This window comes from Chinchilla lanigera, unplaced genomic scaffold, assembly GCF_000276665.1.
Source record: "Chinchilla lanigera isolate Chin_1 unplaced genomic scaffold, ChiLan1.0 scaffold00017, whole genome shotgun sequence".
Lineage (NCBI taxonomy): Eukaryota > Metazoa > Chordata > Mammalia > Rodentia > Chinchillidae > Chinchilla > Chinchilla lanigera.
The window spans coordinates 20214610-20224469 of NW_004955418.1; positions in this window are offsets into that span (position 1 = coordinate 20214610).

Here is a 9860-nt window from a genome sequence, read left to right on the forward strand (position 1 = left end):
TCTCAGTGTTGTTTTAATTTGCATTTCTCAAATGACTAATGATGTTGAACATTTTCTCATATATTTATTTGCCATTTGTATCTCCTTGTCTGAGAAGTGTGTATTCATCTCCACTGCCCATTTTTGGATTGGGTCTTTGAATTATCCAAATCTTTTTTCTTTATCAAAGTAGTATAAATAAATGTTGGAGTGAATGAGTAAATGATAAAGTGGTGTAAAACTTTAGAAAAATTGAAAACAATAAATGTAAAGAGAATAAGGGAAATAAAATCACCATTAGAACATCATGTAATAATTTTTTATAACCAAGATTCCCTACCAAATTCTAAACTTTTAAGAGATAAAACTTGAAAGAAAAAAAATAGTTGCATGACTTCTAATATCTTCTCAAAATGTTCATTATTTACTATGCTTTAACACACATCTTCGAATTCTTTGATACTTCTCCCTGAAAAGGGTGGAAATTAATTCTTCTCCCTTTCCAGTATGGGTTGGGTTTAGTTGCTCACCTCTAATGGACAGAATATGGAAAAGTAAAAAATCATAATTTTCAATAAAGAAACCTGAAAGATGGCACTTGGAAAAACTGATTGTAGCCAATATCTCCAATAATAAAGCATTAAACAATGAGTACCCTCATATGTGCTGTAAACAGTGTATCTCTTCTTTGCTATATTTTCCAATAAGCATAATCATGCGGAAACATCAGATCAACCCAAATGGCCACACAATACTAGCCACACCAGTTCAAAAATGTCAAGGTCACGAAAGACGATGATTGACTGAGGGACTGTCACAGAGCAGAGAAAGCTGAGACCTGACAGAACTGCACGGTGCCCTGCATTAAATCAGAAATGATAAACCAGTGGAAACATGGTGAAGACCAAAGCGTGCAGCATTACCGTACCGATATTCATGTCTTAGTATCCTTGCTGTTTACATTGTTGACATTTGGGGAAGATTTGTGAAGGGTAGAATTAATTCTTTCTACTGATTTAACAACTCTGTAAATTTAATTTTTTTCAAATGAAAAGTCTAAGTAACTAAGTGTCCCTTTGTTAAGTTACAAATAACAAAGAATTCACAACCAGAAAATGACACCATATTTTTGTCTTTAATCCTCATTAAACTTCTAATTAATCATAAGATAATTATAGTCCACTCACATAAAATTTTTTTTTCATTTTTATTGTTAGTAGTAAAACTCTGGATAAAAATTCTATATTGAGCATATATTTGTCTTTTAGAAACTATGGTGTAAACGCTCAGTGTATATTTATCGGTATTGCTGATGTTTCTCCAATTTTTCTTTTCTTTAATTAAAAAAAACTGATTTTCTTTGCATAATCCCTTTCCCCCTCTTTTATTTCTCTCTTTATTTCTTTCCTTCCTCTTTCTCTTTCTTTCTCTTTCTCTTTCTCTTTCTCTTTCCCTCCCTCTCCCTTCTTTCTTTCTTTCTTTCTTTCTTTTTTTCTTCCTTTCTTTCTTTTTCTTTTTTGGTGCTGAGAATGAAAGCCAGGACTCTGCTACTGAGCTACTTCTCAGCACCTCATTGGTTTGGGGCTGGGCCAGTTTCATGGATAGGTATAAAGTTCAAAGCTTTACATACCTTTGCCTAATGATTCATTATAAGATCAGATCACTTCTGATGTTTCAATTAAGTCTAAGTCTGAGATATTTTTAAATTCCTGAGAAGCAACTATTTCTCATTACAACAAATTATTTGGCCTGATATAATCTTAATCATGGAGTTAATTGGACTTACAAGATACAGTCTGGGGATGAAATCAACACAGTCAAAATCAGACTCAAAGGATGAAGTGAGTGAGAAAAGAGTGGTCTGAATGACATTTTAAAACCACTTTATTTAGCTATGTCTTAAGGTTATCAGCCATCTGAAAATTAACCCTAGACTTCGTAGTTTTATGAGACAGTGATTCCTTAATTCCTCTTTGTTAATATTTTGGGGGTTGGAGTTAAGTCACATGCAATCCACACCAGAAGAAGTCCTTCACATTATCAATGTAAAAAGATGAAATAAACCTAAGGTATTTGTGTCCTTTATAGAAAAGAGATAAAGCAATAATGATTTCCTTTGAACCTACTGATTTATTCCATATCCAATCTACCCCTTAAAGGTGAAGCATAAATGACAACGCCACCTTTCTTTAAAGTTGCATATAGAACACAAGATATTAGAAGAAAGCCAATAACGTGTGTACTGGTAAAGAACAGTGCAATCAATCAGTGCTACAAAAGTAATAGATAACTACATGTGCAATATTCAGTAACTAAAGAGAATATGTAGGGTAATATTGAGAAATGAGCCCCCAAAGACTTAGAGAGTTCAAAGTCAAGAATCTCTACAATCTCATACAGAAAGTAAAGAAGATTTACTTGTATGCCTGGAACCAGATTAAAGAAGAACCCAGAGAAATAGAGTGTTCGACAGAAACAAGATGAAGCAAACAGAATCACGCCTCTGCATGTGTTCCTGCACCGAATAGCTGTTCAGCAGAAGCGGCACGATTAAGACTGTGTACGCCTTCAGTTCCATATAATTTCCCCAGTTTTCCTGAAGGGCCATATTCACTATATAGTTCATAATTTGTAGTACAGAAGGTGTGGACTTTTACGTGTTGTGTCATAAGCAAAAGGAAAACACACTATTGAGAATAGATATCTTTCTAATTGTTATTTTTGTTAGTACAGATTTTTGACACACAATCTATCATGGGGAGTTGGTACATATACACACACATCTTAAATAAAGCTAAACATTTTAACAAAAGAGATAAGAGAGAAAAAATTCCTCATGAATTGAGGATGTGGTACTCATGGACTTCTTCCTCTGAAAATGATATCAGGTATGATAGGATTACATGCATAGCGGCAGGTGATATTTGAAAACCAAGATCCACTGGATTCCTTTTCAGATAAATCAATTTAGTATACTTTAAATTTCTTACTCTTGGAAAACTCCTTCCCCTCTCCTGCCCCAGTCTATCTAAACGGTTCACAAATTAAGTTACGTAATGCTACGTGGAAGATTTACACGGATGTCCTAAGAGGAGCGGCAGATGTTCTTCGGTTCTCTCTTTCAGCAGGAAGGGTCCGGGAAATGGCCCTGGCTTGACTGACACTCGGAGTAATGGCCTGCCATTCCGCTGGCACTTTTAGTGTTAAGTAAGTGATCTGCGAAGTAAAGTGGATTCACAGTTAGAGTCAGCGCCAGTGCACAGGTCGCCCGTAAAAATAGAAGATCCTATTAGTCTTCAGGCTCCCGAGAGGGAGCAAGGTCTCTAGCATCATTACCAGGACTAAATCTGACTCTTCCACCTCCCCTAATTTCCTCCTAGTAATTATAGGTCAAGCACTCTTTTGTAAATTATAAAACCTTTGTTCTTATCAAAAATGAATAGCTGAGGAAAAAATATAAAAGAGTCCAAGGGAAAAAAAAATTTTTCAATTAGAAAACCAAGCTAATTTGGTATGACCAAAGACTGTCAGGCGTACTGACAGTGCTCTATTATGCAGTCATTTGGCCTCTTTCAAATTAGTTATGTTAATGTCCTGTGAGTGAATGTAACACTTGGATGGGACAAGATTTCTGCAATTAATTTCTGCAGTCAGTGGAGAGACAAGCAAATTTATTTTCCCCCTCTCTGGGAATTGGTGGTGGAGGGTGTGAGGTAGCGAAAGTGCATTTCAGAACAGAGTACAAGCTAAACACAAGCCCTAAATAAAGCAGAAACAATGGGAACCCGTGCCTCCTCATTCATTCAATTGACAATGTTTTGCAGCTTAAACCTGTTTTATTAATTATGTTTGACATTTCCTTAATTAGTTTCATTTACACCAAATCAATCCCTACTGCTGTACGGCATCATTTATCATTTTGAAAAATTTGCATACTGAGTGCTGACTTTTCCTACTTAATTATACATTAAAAGTGTCAAGCGCGCTTGCTGCCTGGCATTATCTGCGGCAGAAAGGTTTGTGGCTGGACGGTGATGGTATTAATCATTAAGAGCCCCCAAGTGCTGCTGGGTAATATCTGGGGAGTAGAGTGGCTCTCATTTTAACGCTAGAGAGCAGAAGTGCTTTTGTAAAATGACCCAGAGCAAAAACAAAATAAATGACCTAAAACATCCGGTGTACTGTAATGCTTTGCTCTTTCAATGAAAATATGCTATGGTGGGAAGGTTTCCTATTAACTATTCCTTTTCTGTAAATTTAAACACTATGACTCCAATAATAGTAAACTTGTGATCACTGGTTGGACTTGAAAACCCAGGATTTTGGTCGAACACATAGTAGTGGCTTGGTAGTATACATTGCAATATATGCCAACTTGCAATATATGCCAACTTCTTTTCAAATGAAAGCAATATATGCCAACTTCTTGCAATATATGCCAACTTCTTTTCAAATGAAAGCCGGAAAATATAGGGTACCATTAATAGAGTGATGGATGTTCCTCACTTCTTCCCTACTTATAACTTTCAGTAATAAGCAACTATTTTTCAAAGAACAACATGGAATACAACTGCACATAGACCATGACTAACAAATCTCATACTGTACTGAACTTCATTTGTATACCCCTACAGTGCGATTAATATTATAGAATTTTCAGCTGTGAAAAACTGAGATTCTAGAACCTCTAAGCACAAAGCATGATTGCAAGCAGTAGTAATGAAAGAGTTAACAAGAACCTGTTTGTAAATTGTATACCCACTATGGCTTCCTTCATGTCAGAACCCAAACTTAGTACATTTAATATTCAAATTCATTTTCAAAGGCTTGCCCATTAACATAATATATGCCACTTTGCAAGCCTGGTCAGAGAAATCTGTAACTAAATAATTTTCAAGTTTCCTTCATATCAGATGCATTATATGCAGTGTGAAATTATTTCCCCACTCTGTCCCTTTGCTGAACGACAGAAAAGCAATGCACAATATACTGGGAATTACTGCAAGTGCTTTGGATTCTTTAGGAACTACTACTATACGAGCAAGAAAGTTTATAATTGCTAATTTTACGTGAGCTTTGAATTACATTATTTGTGTTTATATAATTGTAATGCAGTACAGCATTACTTAAACTTAGAAAAGGGGAATATGTATGACACAAATATATTTATGAGAATATTATGAATGACTCATTTTGTTTTCAGGAAATGTACTACCTTTCTCATGATTCCATTATTAAATATACTTCTCTTCTTCACATCAGATAATTCAATATGAAAGCACACACCTAATTTAAATGTATTGTACTAGAAAACACCAAAATGATCCACGTATACAGTTAATTTTAAAAATAATGTTAAAGCCAATAAGGTTTTCGTATGCTTGCATCTCTTCAATTTTATATTTTTAAATGTGCACTTATATTCGTTCTTGACCTTTTAAGCCATAGTCCTTCACTTTAGTTATAGATTTTAAAAGGGTAAATAGTTTTCTTTATTGGGAAAGAATACATAATAATGATACTGATGATAATAATCAGAAGTGGCATATTTTTAAACTACGTCCAAATTATAGCACAAAATGCTTTATAATTATTTTAACCTTCACTACAATCTGATAACACAGATATATAATTACTCCTCTAAGTCCTAGAGTCTTAAGAAATCAGTCTAAGGTCGCAGGTCTATTAAGCGGCAAAATTCAGCGTCACAAGGACCCTGCCCCTTCGCATCCATGTTCCCAGAGATTTTCTGAGTTGTGAATACACACAATATTTGACAAACCTACAGGTGCCTGGATGTTGTGGTAAAAATGTATATACATATAAAAATACATATACATACATATGTACTGCTTTTTGACTTGACTGATGTGTTTAACTCAAATCCTTTCACTGCCCATTGATAAGATTTTGACCAACTTACTTAAATTTCCTGGGCTCTTCTAATATATAAATTACTGTCTGTGTACCTATTTCATACACTTGTTGGAGAGAGTTAAGTCCTGGTCACATCATAGGGTATAAGTGTGAAAATGACTTGTTCTTTCCTTATTAGATGTAAAGCACCTGTTTAAATCTGACCTTTCAATGAAACAGCTTTCTACAAATTCTCCCTTATTGACTTTGTTCACCATACTTTCCCAAGTACTCAGAAGAAAGTGGACACATCGTAAGAGCTCGGAATCGTGAGTGAATCTACGTGAGTGAGATGTTTTATTATGTTGAGAACTGTAACTGATCCCTTCTTTCACTACCTAATAGTCTTCCTCACCCTCATTCTGATAAACCATCTGGGTAAAAATTCTCTACCTCTGTGTCATCCACTCCTCCTCACATGCATTCTTACTCTACATCCAGGGCCAGGGCAACTCTAACTCTCCCTCACCTGTGAATGTGCTTAGTGGACATTAGGAAAAAAGCAGAAGTTAATTTATGTCGATCATCTAATAAGAACTAACACAAATAGTTAAACCCCACAACAAAATCAAGATTTTACTGAAGTTCTTTACTAGCAGTATCTTCTGTGCTATGTTGCTATGTAATACTTTTAACATGATAGTTGATAACTTGATTCAAAGACAAAGCAAATTTATTCAAAGTATTTAATTTTTGATTCCAAGATGTTGCAGGATATTTGAAATTGCAAATGTTAAGACTGTACAAGTAGATTCTTCTTGGCACTGGATATCATTACATATATTTAAAAGAGAAAGTCTTCAATGTGCAAATTGAAATTCAGATAATAACACATTGGAATAAACGTATGCATGCATGAGTCACATAAACATAAAGTTAGTTTACACACACACTCCAGGCAGTTTCACTTGCTTCACAATGTGGAGATGCCTGTGGCCATTCAGGAATACACACACACACACACACACACACACACACACGCACACCATATATATATTTCAGAATCTCCCTACTTGTTAAAAATTAGCAAAACTCATTTACTTGGCTCATACAGGATTCATTAACCTTTGTCTTCTTTTAAGAAACTAAGAATTATTCTAAAAGTGACATTGTCATTGAAAACCAATAGGAAGGCACCATTTTTAAAGTATAATCATTAGGTAAGTTTTTCAAGAGTTAAAAAAAGATTAGTAAAAAAGTACTCAAATGAGAAAAATAATTTTGCTTTGGGTATAAAAAAAATCTCCAAGAGGAATTCCTCAAGTTTCGTTAAAAAGTATTCTTTTGGGACCTGAAAATCTGCATGAAATTTCAACCCAGAATGTTTTTAAAGATTTAACTCCTTGATATTTTAAGATGAAGTGACTCTTCAATAATTATATGATTATGAAGTTACACAATACAGAAAAAGTAAATACCATGCAAGAGGGTAAAAATAACCTAGCAACAGTTCTAAGAACCACATTAATATTTCATGATTTGTTAAACTTTCATTGATTTGAATTAGGTTAGCATAATAACTGCAGTTTCATTATCATAAAATAAGTTAATATTTTTCTACCTTTTTGGAAAATATAATTCCTTGGTGAAATAAGGAAACTGTATAGTTCTTTATGTGTGAGCTGACTGATGTCCTTCTCTATTGTAAAATGGTAACATACTTACTCTGCTACGTTTACCTACGCCAACACATTTCACGATTGCGTTTCAAGGGAATCCAGGTGTGTTTGAATGATGAGCACCTGAAGCCAAGACTATGAGGAGTGGTGAAGACTAAAGCCTAAGCTTGCCTCCAGCCACAGCTTCCTAACCACCACTCAGTGAACTTGGTAATATTGACCACAAATTTGAGGTCTAGTTTCCACTATTTCTCTTCAACAGTCTGTTAGCCAAAAACTAACATGGTCATGATTCTATTATTTCTACCCTGTATGTTGGTCATATTATCTCTGTCCTCTTTCACACTATTATCCCTCAATGTTACTAATGGAATTTTCAAAGAAAACGCCCTGCCCCTAGGCAGTTCCTCCCCATTCCTATTTATATACCTGCCAGTAGATTTTCCTCGTAAATATCATTCATTCTGCAACTTCCCATCTCAGAAACATTAATTCTCCATGAATTTTCTGTGCTACAGTCAGGCAAAATCCACTCCCCCTTCCATATCTCTTTTGGGCTACCTTCATCTCTAAGGCTTTTAACATACTTTTGTTCTAATTTCAAGTACTCTGTCACTTGCTACTTGTATGTCCAAATTTATTGATCGTTTTCTCTTCAATTGGTAATAGTATCTCCTTTCTCTGATTTCTGGAGCATTGCCAAAATCATATAACTAGTTCTAATCACTTACTCTACGGCATTGTTTTTTACAGTTTACTGTTTACATATGTTGTTTTCCAAAATACATTGTAAGTTTCTTGGAAGACGATACCATAACTTCTTTTTCTTTATATCTAGAGAAATGCTATGGGCACTGTAATTGATATTTATTTTTCTGTATCTTCATCTACAGTCCGAGTTCCTTAACAGAACAATGCTTAGAAAAATTTCAAGTTCACAATCAACATTCAATTTTGTTTACATATTGAATAAAATTTCCCTTTAGATCTATCACTTGTTTATAAGAATAGATAAAATTGTGATGTACATATAAGGAAAATAAAGTATTATTATAAAATATTTAATTTTTCAAAGAACTTGTCATTTCAGTAAATCCTTAATGGATTTTATGTGATAGTTAAATGACCACATTATTAATTAATTTCTTTATGTAATTACTGTTACACTATTTTAGTATTTTTAAAAATGCATAGCTGTATTCAACTCCTTCAATCAAATATCTTCTTCACAAGAAAACACCATGAAACAACTTTCTTCAGCCAGGGTGACTGGAATATTTGTGAATATTTACTGTATCAACAGTGAGTTAAAATCAGACATTTCCAAATACAATATTTTCTCTTTTTTTCTACTTACTCACTTAATTCTTTTTTTAAATTTTATTTTAAAGAGAGTAGTATGTGAGACACCAACAAACAAAAAAATAGAACAGTAGCAGCATACCAGTATCACAAACATAAACAAATCAAAGCAAGAACATTCAAAGTGATGCAGGGTCTCAAGACAAATTAATACAAATCAACAGTGGTTGTTACATTGCATATCAGTGTCCTCAACTACATTGCTCAGATTATCAGATGTAAGAATGAAAGATTGCTCAAACCATTAAAAAGAGTAAGAAAATAATTCTTCAATGAAACCTTAGAGATAATACAGAGTTTCTCTAGACAAGATGGTAGGAGTTCACCACTGCAATTCCATTGCATATTGTTACAAATATTTTCTTTTTTAATTAACTTTATGGGTACATTTTAGATATATGTAATGATTACATCCATCACAGAGAATTTGTACTTGTACATGATATATCTTGATTCTTCTTTTCTCCCCATTCCCCTCCCCTCCCTTCAACCCTTCTTCCCTTCCTTATTAACAAAAGTTTTGCTTCCATTTTTTCCTTCTATTCTCTTTTTCTTCTTTCCCTTTCCTTCCTTTCCCTTTTCCCATTCCCATTTGAACATTTTCTTCCTATTTCACAATATCAGTTACATATTTTGGTCCATATTTGCCCTTTTGGTTTCACACAACAGAGAAACAATGTAATATTTAACCATGTGTGTTCAATTTATTTCACTTGACAGTGTGGTCTCAAGGTGTATCCATTTACCTTGAAATGTTTCAAATTTATCCTTATTTATGGCACAGTAGTATTCAATTATACTTTCTAAAAACTACATCTTCAGATCAGGGATATAGCTCAGTGGCACAAGCGCCTGCCTGGCAAGTGCAAGGTCCTGAGTTCGATTCCCAGTACCAAAAAAACCACATCTTCTTTATCCATTCTTCGATTGATGGGCTTTTGGAATGTTTCCAACACTTAGCTGTTACAAACTGTGCTGCTATAA